This window comes from Balaenoptera ricei, chromosome 14 (genome assembly GCF_028023285.1).
Source record: "Balaenoptera ricei isolate mBalRic1 chromosome 14, mBalRic1.hap2, whole genome shotgun sequence".
Classification (NCBI taxonomy): domain Eukaryota; kingdom Metazoa; phylum Chordata; class Mammalia; order Artiodactyla; family Balaenopteridae; genus Balaenoptera; species Balaenoptera ricei.
Window position 1 is genome coordinate 38142932 of NC_082652.1, and position 12780 is coordinate 38155711.

Below are 12780 nucleotides of genomic sequence, written 5' to 3' on the forward strand. Positions count from 1 at the left end.
TATTGGCATATAGTTGCTTGTAGTAATCTCTCATGATCCCTTGTATTTCTGCAGTGTCAGTTGTTACTACTCCTTTTTCATTTCTAATTCTGTTGATTTGAGTTTTCTCCCTTTTTTTCTTGATGAGTCTGGCTAATGGTTTATCAATTTTTTTTATCTTCTCAAAGAACCAGCTTTTAGTTTTATTGATCTTTGCTATCATTTCCTTCATTTCTTTTTCATTTATTTCTGATTTGATCTTTCTGATTTCTTTCCTTCTGCTAACTTTGGGGTTTTCTTGTGCTTCTTTCTCTAATTGCTTCAGGTGTAAGGTTAGGTTGTTTATTTGAGATGTTTCTTGTTTCTTGAGGTAGGATTGTATTGCTATAAACTTCCCTCTTAGAACTGCTTTTGCTGCATCCCATAGGTTTTGGGTCATCGTGTTTTCATTGTCATTTGTTTCTAGGTATTTTTTGATTTCCTCTTTGATTTCTTCAGTGATCTCTTGGTTATTTACTAGTGTATTGTTTAGCCTCCATGTGTTTGTATTTTTTACAGATATTTTCCTGTAATTGATATCTAGTCTCACAGTGTTGTGGTCGGGAAAGATACTTGATACGATTTAAATTTTCTTAAATTTACCAAGGCTTGATTTGTGACCTAAGATATGATCTATCCTGGAGAATGTTCCATGAGCACTTGAGAAGAAAATGTATTCTGTTATTTTTGGATCTAATGTCCTATAAATATCAATTAAGTCCATCTTGTTTAATGTATCATTTAAAGCTTGTGTTTCCTTAATTATTTTCATTTTGGATGATCTGTCCATTGGTGAAAGTGGGGTGTTAAAGTTCCCTACTATTATTGTGTTACTATCAATTTCCCCTTTTATGGTTGGTAGCATTTCCCTTATGTATTGAGGTGCTCCCATGTTGGGTGCATAAATATTTACAATTGTTATATCTTCTTCTTGGATTGATCCCTTGATCATTCTGTAGTGTCCTTCTTTGTCTCTTGTAATAGTCTTTATTTTAAAGTCTATTTTGTCTGATATGAGAATTGCTACTCCAGCTTTCTTTTGATTTCCTTTTGCATGGAATATCTTTTTCCATCCCCTCACTTTCAGTCTGTATGTGTCTCTAGGTCTGAAGTGGGTCTCTTGTAGATAGCATATTTATGGGTCCTGTTTTTGTATCCATTCAGCCAGTCTATGTCTTTTGGTTGGAGCATTTAATCCATTTGCATTTAAGGTAGTTATTGATATGTATGTTCCTATTACCATTTTCTTAATTGTTTGGGGTGTGTTATTGAAAGTCTTTTCCTCCTCCTGTGTTTCCTGCCTAGAGAAGTTCTTTAGCATTTGCTGTAGAGCAGGTTTGGTGGTGCTGAATTCTCTTAGCTTTTGCTTGTCTGTAAAGGTCTTAATTTCTCCATCAAATCTGAATGAGATCCTTGCTGGGTAGAGTAATCTTGGTTGTAGGTTTTTCCCTTTCATCACTTTAAATATGTCCTGCCACTCCCTTCTGGTTTGCAAAGTTTCTGCTGAAAGATCAGCTGTCAACCTTATGGGGATTCTCTTGTATGTTAATTGTTGCTTTTCCCTTGCTGCTTTTAATATTTTTTCTTTGTATTTAATTTTTGATAGTTTAATATGTGTCTTGGCATGTTTCTCCTTGGATTTATCCTGTATGGGACTCTCCGTGCTTCCTGGACTTGATTGACTCTTTCCTTACCCATATTAGGGACGCTTTCAACTGTAATCTGTTCAAATATTTTCTCAGTCCCTTTCTTTTTCTCTTCCTCTTCTGGGACCCCTATAATTCAAATGTTGGTGCGTTTAATGTTGTCCCAAAGGTCTCTGAGATTGTCCTCAGTTCTTGTCATTCTTTTTTCTTTAGTTTGCTCTTGGTAGTTATTTCCACTATTTTATCTTCCAGGTCACTTATCCATTCTTCTGCCTCAGTTATTCTGCTATTGATCCCTTCTAGAGAATTTTTAATTTCATTTATTGTGTTGTTCATCATTGTTTGTTTGCTCTTTAATTCTTCTGGGTCCTTGTTAAACGTTTCTTATATTTTCTCTATTTCCAAGATTTTGGATCATCTTTACTATCATTACTCTGAATTCTTTTTCAGGTAGACTGCCTATTTCCTCTTCATTTGTTTGGTCTGGTGGGTTTTTACGTGCTCCTTCATCTGCTGTGTATTTCTCTGTCTTCTCATTTTGCTTAACTTACTGTGTTTGGGGTCTCCATTTTGCAGGCTGCAGGTTCATAGTTCCCATTGTTTTTGGTGTCTGCTCCCAGTGGCTAAGGTTGGTTCAGTGAGTTGTGTAGGCTTCCTGGTGGAGGGGACTGGTGCCTGTGTTCTGGTGGTTGAGGCTGGATCTTGTCTTTCTGGTGGGCAGGACCACGTCCTGTGGTGTGTTTTGGTGTGTCTGTGAACTTATTATGATTTTAGGCAGCCTCTCTGCTTACAGGTGGGTTTGTGTTCCTGTCTTGCTAGTTGTTTGGCATAGGATGTCCAGCACTGTAGGTTGCTGGTCGTTGAGTGGAGCTGGGTCTTAGCATTGAGATGGAGATCTCTGTGTGAGCTTTCGCCATTTGATATTACATGTAGCCGGGAGGTCTCTGGTGGTCCAGTGTCCTTAACTCAGCTCTCCCACCTCAGAGGCTCAGGCCTGACACCTGGCCAGAGCACCAAGACCCTGTCAGCCACACAGGTCAGAAAAAAAGGGAGAAAAAAAAGGAATGAAAGAAAAAAAATAAAGTTATTAAAATAGAAAAAAATTATTAAAAATAAAAAAACAGAAAAAAGAGTGAAAGAAAGAAGAGAGCAAGCAAACCAAAAAACAAATCCATCAATGATAACAAGTGCTAAAAACTATACAAAAAAAAAAAAGACAGTCAGAACCCTAGGACAAATGACAAAAGCAAAGCTATACAGACAAAATCACACAAAGAAACATACACATGCACACTCACAAAAAGAGAAAAAGGGAAAAAAATTTATATATATAAAAATAATTTTTAAAGGAAGAGAGCAACCCAATCAACAAACAAATCTTCCAATGATAATAAGCTCTAAATACTAAACTAAGATAAACATAAAACCAGAAACAAATTAGATGCAGGAAGCAAACCCCAAGTATATACTTGCTCCCAAAGTCCACTGCCTCAATTTTGGGATGATTCATTGTCTATTCAGGTATTCCACAGATGCAGGTACATCAAGTTGATTGTGGAGATTTAATCCGCTGCTCCTGAGGCTGCTGGGAGAAATTTCCCTTTCTCTTCTTTGTTCACACAGCTCCCAGGGTTCAGCTTTGGATTTGGCCCCGCCTCTGCCTGTAGGTCGCCTGAGGGCATCTGTTCTTCCCTCAGACTGGACGGGGTTAAAGGAGCAGCTGATTAGGGGGCTCTGGCTCACTCAGGCTGGGGGGATGGAGGGGTACGGATGCGGGGCGAGCCTGCTGCGGCACAGGCCAGCATGACGTTGCAACAGCCTGAGGCACGCCGTGTGTTCTCCCACTGAAGTTGTCCCTGGATCACGGGACCCTGGCAGTGGTGGGCTGCACAGGCTCCCGGGAGGGGAGGTGTGGATAGTGACCTGTGCTCGCACACAGGCTTCTTGGTGGCTGCAGCAGCAGCCTTAGCGTCTCATGCCCGTCTCTGGGGTCCGCGCTGATAGCCACGGCTCGTGCCCATCTCTGGAGCTCATTTAGGCGGTGTTCTGAATCCCCTCTCCTCGCACACCCCGATACAATGGTCTCTTGCCTCTTCAGCAGCTCCAGACTTTTTCCCGGACTCCCTCCCGGCTAGCTGTGGTGCACTAGCCCCCTTCAGGCTGTGTTCACACAGCCAACCCCAGTCCTCTCCCTGGGATCTGACTTCCGAAGCCCGAGCCTCAGCTCCCAGCCCCCGCCCACCCCGGCGGGTGAGCAGACAAGCCTCTCGGGCTGGTGAGTGCTGGTCGGCAGCGATCCTCTGTGCGGGAATCTCTCCGCTTTGCCCTCCGCACCCCTGTTGCTGCGCTCTCCTCCATGGCTCTGAGGCTTCCCCCCCGCCCACCCCCCATCCCCACCAGTGAAGGGGCTTCCTAGTGTGTGGAAACCTTTCCTCCTTCACAGCTCCCTCCCAGAGGTGCAGGTCCCGTCCCTATTCTTTTATCCCTGTTTTTTCTTTTTTCTTTTGCCCTACCCAGGTACGTGGGGAGTTTCTTGCCTTTTGGGAGGTCTGAGGTCTTCTGCCAGCGTTCAGTAGGTGTTCTGTAGGGGTTGTTCCACATGTAGATGTAGTTTTGATGTATTTGTGGGGAGGAAGGTGATCTCCACGTCTTACTCCTCCACCATCTTGAAGCTGCTCTCCTACTTTACTTTTAATTATAATTGCATGCCTTCTGACTTGTTGGTGTAGTGATTTTCCACTTATATTTTTCAGTTTCATTCCTTTGACCTCTACAGCCAGGGCTGTCTGCTCCATGAAAAATTTCTTCCTCTTTCTGTCCTTTGTCCAGTTTTAATACCAAGTGTGAATACCAAGCTGGTGAACAGATGCTCTTCACTGAATCTGGGGGCCACACCCCCTTCATCACTGGTCCCATGGTCTGTAAAATAGAGCCTTCTCATTTTCCTCATTATTTTTACCAGCTTTTTTTTCCCCCCTCATCTGGGTCATTTCAAGTCGACTGACTTCTCATCAAGGTTCAGAACGGAGGCTACCTTCACCACAGAATAGTTAATTACTTTAAAGCGCCGACAGGAAAATCTTTCGCCTTGTCTGGCTCGCTTTTCCCTTAATTTAAGTGTCCTCAACTATCGTCTTCACTTGAAGAAAGTAAAAAACACATATTCATACAGGACTGAGGAGTGTCTGTCAGGCTGATTGATATTTTCACTTACATTGAGGTCCTTTTTTTTTTCATCAAAACACTCGTTTTTTGGTTTAAAAAAAGTCAAGTAGATATGTGAGAGATAGTGGGCTTTTTTTTTTTTCCGCCAGCACCTGCTCCAAAGCATAATTTCCACATGCCCCAACACTGCCTCAGTAATCAACAACAAATACGCTATCATTAACTGAGACTTGCCCGCTCAGTTCAGCTGCCCTAAAATGACACTTTTTAAAGCAAGCACCTCAAGGCAAATGTTGGACTGTGGGTTTGCTTTCTCACCTCTGCCCTGTCAGATTTAGTTCTGTGAGAGCTGTAGCCCTGCGGCGGGGAAGGGTCTCTGGGAACAGCTTGCATTTCTTTGGTTAGTAAATCCCACCGCACACCCCTTCCCCAGTGGTGAAAAGGAAATGCTTCCTTTCTAGCCATGGGTTCATGAGTGTTTGGTTGGAAGGTGTCCTGTATGTCTGCGTTTTGACTGTCAGGCCCTGAGCTGAATGCCTCTCTCAGGACGTCACACCCTGGCCTGCAGGACACTGAGCTCAGCGTGTCACCCCTCACCGAGGAGGCTGGACACAGAGTGGAAGAGAAGGTTGTGAAATCTCCACACCTGGCGCTGCTGCCAGTTTGTTTGACTAGGATTGGCTGAGGGGGTGACAGAGCCCGTCTGCCCGTGGCGGGCTCTACACTCCAGGCCCATATTTGTGAATCTGCAGGGCGTACAGGGTATGAGAGGGGTCTGGTTTGTTCAGAGAAATGCAAAAGCAGCACAGCAGAACAATTGCATTCCCATACCATGGTCATAGCCAGGGAGATGGCATTTAAATTACTTGAAAACCGTACAGATGAGCCTAATAGATTTATGCAATGTGAACCGCAGAGGAGCCGAAGGGGTCCAGGCCCAGCTGGGCTTGGGGCAAGGCTTATTAGAAGAGGGTTCATCCAGGAGGAAATTTGTGAGGAAATTAAACGACTTCTAATAGAAGTCGTTTGGTAGAGAGAAGAGTGCTGCAGGGAGAAGGGGGGCGAATCTCAAGACGTAGAGAGGAGACAGGCAGACGCTGAGGCCGCGCCATGAGGTCCCCGCCCAGCACCCCAAGCTCCTTCAAGCTTTGGCCCCGATGTTACTCCCCGAAGCCTTCTCTGACCACCTGCTTACACTGCCATCCACCTCCTCTCCCACGTGCCCTTTGTCCAGTCCTTGCTTTATTTTTCTCCATAGCCGTTAGCACCTTCCAACATATTAAAATATCCTCCCACCGGAGTGTACATTCCTTAAGGACACAGATTGTTGTCTGTTTTGTTCACCGTTCTACTCAGCGCCTGGTACAGACTAGGTGCTCCATCCTTGTTTCTTGAATAAATGGGATGTAGCGAGAAAGAAGTATGGTGGGCTGTGTTTTGGGCTCTAAAGAACTTTGGCAGAGAATCCGGAGACCTGAGTCCTCAAGCCCGGGACAGCCTGGAGGGCAGAGAAGTTCATTGGACTGCAGTTTCCTCACTGGTAAGATGGATACTGGCTGAGGTGACCGCTGAAGTCCTCAGGCTGTGAGGTTCCGAGGACCTGGGTGGTCAGAGGATGCTAGGTAGTGAGCTTCTTGGTATCTACTTTGAGCCACCTGGAGCTGTTACTGTGGCAATGGATTTCTGAACCATGGGGTCAAGCTGGTATTTGTAAAAAGAATTGTTTTTTTCCAAAGTACTCCAGGCAGGTTTTTTTTGGGGGGGGGGGGTTGGGGGCTGCGTTGGATCTTCATTGCTGCGCGCAGGCTTTCTCTAGTTGCAGCGAGCAGGGGCTACTCTTCGTTGAGGTGCGTGGGTTTCTCATTGCGGTGGCTTCTCTTGTTGCAGAGCACGGGTTCCAGGCATGCAGACTTCAGTAGCTGTAGCACGCGGGCTCAGTAGTTGTGGCTTTCGGGCTCTAGAGTGCAGGCTCAGTAGTTGTGGTGCACGGGCTTAGTTGCTCCGTGGCATGTGGGATCTTCCCGGACCAGGGATCAAACCCGTGTCCCCTGCATTGGCAGGTGGATTCTTAACCACTGTGCCACCAGGGAAGTCCCCAGGCAGGTTTTTTTAAAAAGGGGGTTAAGAGGCTACATAAATTTTTATTACCATTCAATAAATCCTTCTTTCACCTCCTTCCTTTCCACTAACTTTTCTCTCCCAACTCCTGCAGGCTTGAACCACCAGCAATTATTTGGGTCCATAGATGAGTGCACCATTGACTTTTGAGGCTCCTATTTCAGTGAACTAGAACTTCGGAAGAAAACTCAGTAGGGGCAACCAACTTGTTTTGGTTTCAAGCTCAAAGCCCTTACATGTCTCATAGTTTGCCTTGAAATTATAAAGCTACCTTCTCTTCCCAGGCCACCCCATTCCAGAAATTTCACCACCATTGGGGGATGATTCCCCTGAGGGGCTAACAGACCTTACCAGCCAAACCTCCAAGCCAGTCGTGACGTCTCACAGAGATAATGAGGATTTATTTAGGGTGGAATTAACTTGCTGCTCAAGTATGTCACCACAGAATAGGAAGAGAAATTACAGCCTGTAGAAACCTCAGGCCTGTAATAGTTAACTTCCTGGAGACTAAATTTTCCTGCTCATTTCTGAGAAAGGCGTATCTGTCAACATTTGAAAGGACGTTTCTGCATTCCTGTATTTTGACAGAACACTTCTAAAGTCTAACCTGTCCACCTTCTACAGTTTATCTCATTAGGCATCCTTCTCCTTGCTTTGTTTTGCTTTCCACCTCTGAAGGTCAGCAAGCTTAGGGAAGCAACGTGTGATCATCTGGGTTCAGTTCCCAGCTCAGCCACTCACTAGCTTGGGTGCTCAACCTCTCTGACCCCCACTTTCCTAAAAATCTATAAAATCAGGGTCAGAAGTCCTACTTGGCAGGGTTATTAAAGGGACTGAAAGTAGCTGGGCAGGGGGACGTGGTACACATCAAGTACTCAAGACTGGCCGCCATCCTTACCAATTCCTCTTCGAGTTTGCAGCAATAGCAAACTCTCATCCACTAAACAAATATCTGGTGGCTTTCCTCCAAATACCTGTGCAGTCTAAGTGTCCAGCTCAATTATATGACAGACTCTTGATGGTCCAAGCTGGAGCCAAATTTTCATGTGTCCTTTTAATTAAAAGATTCAGCGCCTAATCACAGAAGGACATTGTTTGGTGGTGCCGATAATGAAGTTAGTCAGGGCTGCTGAAGTGTATCATTAGGATGGTTGACAGTTCACTCTGTGCCCATGGAATAAAATGAATAGGAAGAGAGCCAGGAGGAAGGGGCCAGCCAGGAGAGACATATGTAAGAGATGTGATGGATGAACTCCCCCTGGACCTAGGATTCTGCTCCTCAGAACTGAAGGCATTTGTGTACAGTTCATATAATAAAGGATTTCCTATTATAAAAACTACAAAGAGAAAGTAATTGCGTTCTTTTGAGACACTGTACGTTCTGGCAGATGTTATATTTTCTGAGTGGCATCATTATCTGGCTTTTGCCTCTAACAATTCTTTTTTAGCAGGCAGGGTATACATTATAAATTTTAAACAAATAATAAATATTTTTTTTTACATTGAAACCAAACCAGAACTGGCTGCCTCTTTTAATATATACATGAAAAATTTTTAACGAAAGAAACTATACCTTTGGTAAATGTGCAGAATATTAATATAAGCTCAGGATGAATGCTGAAGAGTTCAAATTCATAAAACTCTGTTCTAAATCATTTTTCTGGTTTGAATACATCTTTCTGAATATAGCGATGCTGTGAGGCTTCATTTATTTTGCACAGAAAGTGATTTTATTTTTAATTCTTGTCCTCATTCTGTTACCATGATTCTCTACATTATTTAAGAAACTTGGCATAATAAGTTGTCCAGGGCTGGGATTTGTATTTGGGGAACTAAATACTCATTAATACTTTTAAAAAAATACTAAATAAATCCATATCCCATCATTTAGTAAATAGCCTTTATAATAAGGAAAAACTAATTATTCGTGGGATAAAGTGTTTTATGTATTTAACTTCTGTTCTAGTGATGTTGCACAACATCCAAATAACTAACTAGGATGTTAACTCTTACTGTTTTGTTGCTTTTGAGGGCATTTTAATGATAGGAATGTATTTGAATCATCAGTTTTACCGTTAGGGCCAAATCATTCTCATGGGCTTATGGGAATATATGCCACCAGGCAGTAGATTAATAACTATAAAAAAACCACATGAAAAGGTCACTGCAAAACTCAGATCAAAACCTGTGCTTTTCTGGATTTTGCAGGCTACCAGCTTTTTGAAGCTTCTCTATGGTAACATGATCTTTATGGCAACACCACTGAGCTCTGGACATTTATGATAATTAAAACAGCCCGGAAGTGCCGTGCACTCGCCCACAGCGCCGGCCTTCACTTAAGGAGGAAGGGCGCTGATCAGCACACATCCATGTTAACAGAGAGCCCTCTTTTGGTGATGGTAGAAAAATATGATAGTGAAGGAGACTCTTTTGTTTTCCAAAATGATTGGCAAAACAGACTGTACTGGGGCCAGGACCACAGAACTTGGGAGGGCTCTTTATGGAGAACCACAGCAGAAAGGAATTCTCTTTGCTGGTGAATTTTTCTGGCTTTCTGCACTGTCATTCCTGCAGTGTTTCACTTATTCTCTCCAACCAGCTCACCATACCCTGATCGGCGGCCGCACTGACCCCCATCTTCTTACCTAAAACGTGTTATTGGAAGCAGGGCAACACAGGGAACTTTGAGTTTGCACACTGGGGATGGGATCAAATTGTCAGCCTATTCTGAACTTCGTAGAATACTCAAGGAGTTAACCAGAGTGATTCTGGCTTCCTTTGGCCTCCCCAATATTTTTTGTATAATAAAGACTTGGACACTGGAAAATGCATTCAGAACACAAGCCAAGCCTTGAGTTCAGTGGGGATAGAGCAGGAGGGGTAACCCATGGGAGGGCATGGGTCCTGCAGGCACGTTCTGCCTGTGGCCTGCTGAATTGTAGATGTGCCGTTTGGGCCAGGTTTTGTGATAAGCTGGCTCTCTCGGTGGTGAGGGGCAAACTGCTTCACTTCCTGACCTAGAATCTCTTATCTGCAGCCTTGCAGATCCATTCCCTGCCCTTCCTACCGGCCCCTCGCAATGGGAACAGAGTCCCCCGTCTCTGGAAAGTAATGCTAAGAAAACAAACACTACAAAGGCTGGTAACAGGGGGATGTCTCTCTTGAATGTTTTTTGTGACCATCTAGGTTCAAGGAGGAGGGGGTCCCCCAGCTACGTGAGCCAGCAGGGTCTCTTTGTAGTAGGCATCCGTATGTTTGGCCAGATGTCCTCCCAGTGGAGGGCAGAGAGGGAAAGATAAAACAGAATTCTTATGAAAAATAAGTCTTGGGAGGGAGAAAAAACAAGACGGAGAAATTGTGTCAAGTAGGACGGGAGACCAGGCGGTGCCATCTGATATTGATTAAATGCTGATAGAGTCAGCAACGAGAAATGTGTGTCACTATGAAGTGACCCTTGTTCTTCAGCATGTGAAGCAGTGACAACTGTCTGGGAGCAGATCTGCATGAAGACCACGTGCACAAGATGTCCAGTGGCAAACACAGCGCCAGCACGCATGGTGAGAAGGGGAGGAAAGGACCCCTGCACTGGACATCAGGGCACGTTCCTTCTGATTCTGCTTTACCTTGCCGGCCTCACTCTCCACATCAGTAGCACAATGATGCTTGACCGGATGACTTCTAAGCAATGCTCTAGCCCCAAATTCTGTTATCTATCATCATCTGCCCTCTGACCAAATCTTCTGAGGCTCTTCTAATGGAATGAAAGAAATAGCCCTGGAGAGGAGTTCACCCACCACAGTCCTAAAATCCAAAAGGAATGAAACCCTCCATCAACCATAAAAGTGTCATCCAATCTTTCCAGAGCATCCCTGGGTCTATCCTCCATCTGTGTTTTACAGTTGCCACCAAAGCAAGTTAATTGTTTTCTGAACATGAGATGTGGCATACCTCTGGGTCTACCTGTGCTTCCCCCACTCCCAATTCCAAAAATATGCTCACTCTAACTGGGTATAAGGGGTCTTTGTTTCATTTTAAACTGCCAGATTATAGACAGCTTATGAGCAGGGGTGTGTGTGTGTTCACCCTTCAGTTAAGGGTGAACGATTGAAAGTTTTCTTTGTTTTTGTTTTTTTCTTTTTGGCATCATCATGAGGTCAGCAGTATTTTGTTACAGGGTGAGTCTGGATTCCAGTGGGAATGGAAGAGGAATCTTCCACTAAGATCAGAAGATCTCACACTAGGATGGTGGCAGTAGAAATGGATAGGAAAGCTTGACCAGAGAGGCACCATGGCGTAGGGGAGAGGTCATGGCGTTTGGAGTCAGACAGGCCCAGGTTCGAATCCTGGCTATGATGTCTATGGGATGTCATTTCAGCTCTCACTACCATGCCATCTTGAAGGGTTATTATATGAATTAAAGGTGATGTACAGTACCTATATTAGAGTCTGGCACAGTGTAGGCAGTAAGCGAACATCAATAAACTGTGGATGAGATGATCATGACAAAAATATCTGCAGGAAGATTAGCAGGGTCTGATGACTGATTGAGTTAGAGAATAAGTATAAGAGAAGACTTCAAGGTGTCTGAGTTTGACCACCTGGGGGATTGGGATGGTAGGAGTATTTAGATTGGATGGAAATAAAAAAGTTGGGTGAAAGCTGGAGATCTGGTTTGGCAGGGCTAGTACCAAGGTCAGTTTTGGACACAAGAGATGGCACTGAAACATCCAGGTGGCAATGGAAGGAGGAGGATGGAAAGGAAAAGGAGTCAAAGAAATGAGAAAACTGCGATGCTGAGAAGCTGATTAACTCTGGGTCTGTTTGATCAGTAAGTCTGACTTTACAGCTTTACCTTCAAGGAATTGGCTCACCAAGGTTGATCCAGCATGACCATCTTCTAAAACAAACCGTAGCTCCTCAAAATGTGTTCCTCCAACGAAGCATCTCCTGGACCTTGTTAGACATACAGAATTTTAGCTCCTGCTTCAGACCTGCTGAATCAGAATCTGCATTTCAACAATGTGATTTGTAAGCACTTGACGGTTTGAGAAGCACTGTTCTAAAGCATGGCGGCCAGACCAGCAGCATCGCAGCCCCTGGGAACTTGTTAGAAATCCAGATTCTCAGGCGCCTTCTCAGACTTCCTGAATTAGAAAGGCTGTGTTTCAACAAGCCTTTCGAGTGAATCCAGTGCACCGCAGAGTTTGAGAATCATTGCTCTAAGTCATGGAACAGACAGATTGAGCCCCCTCCCCTTGGGTGTATAGCCCAGAACACTGGAGGGATTGGTTAAACCCTGAAACTTAATTTGAGTCATTGTTCTATGCTGCTTCTCTCATCATTTTGCATTAAACACAGCTGAAGAACTCTTTTCACCAAAGAAGGGCACAATGCGTAAAATTACAAACCAAAGGAGAGAAACTTCAGCTGTGGCTTAATCTTCACAATTTACCCATCAAAAGTTATTGAGCACAATCATAGAAGATCAGTCCTTTATGTGCTGTTGCTCCTGGGAGACGCTATTAGTAGGACACACATAGGGAAAGGAAGACTCTCGCGATACTCCTTACAATGTGATTTTCACATTAAAATGTCAAGAGTCTTTGTCTTCTGTGTTTCTCATCAGTCCGATGGCAAGTTCCCTTTTTATGGGTTAGTTTCTGGAGTCACTTGCAGAAGTGTTGGTGGTTTACCACTTAGACTAGAATGTTTTTCAAAAAGTTCAGCTGTGAGCACTAAAAATTTACCTCCTCGCATCAAAAATGTCTGGTTTTTCTGGTTGTTCCCTAGTTGATATTTAAATCACTGTGATAACTTAAATAAGGGTCAGTGT

At 44.0% G+C, this 12780-nt stretch overlaps 1 protein-coding gene across 1 annotated transcript in view; it reads left to right on the forward strand.

The window, feature by feature from the left end:
- Nucleotides 1-12780, forward strand: part of COLEC12 (collectin subfamily member 12) — a 192612-nt gene that overhangs the window by 135559 nt on the left and 44273 nt on the right. The gene's annotated exons all lie outside the window — the stretch shown is intronic.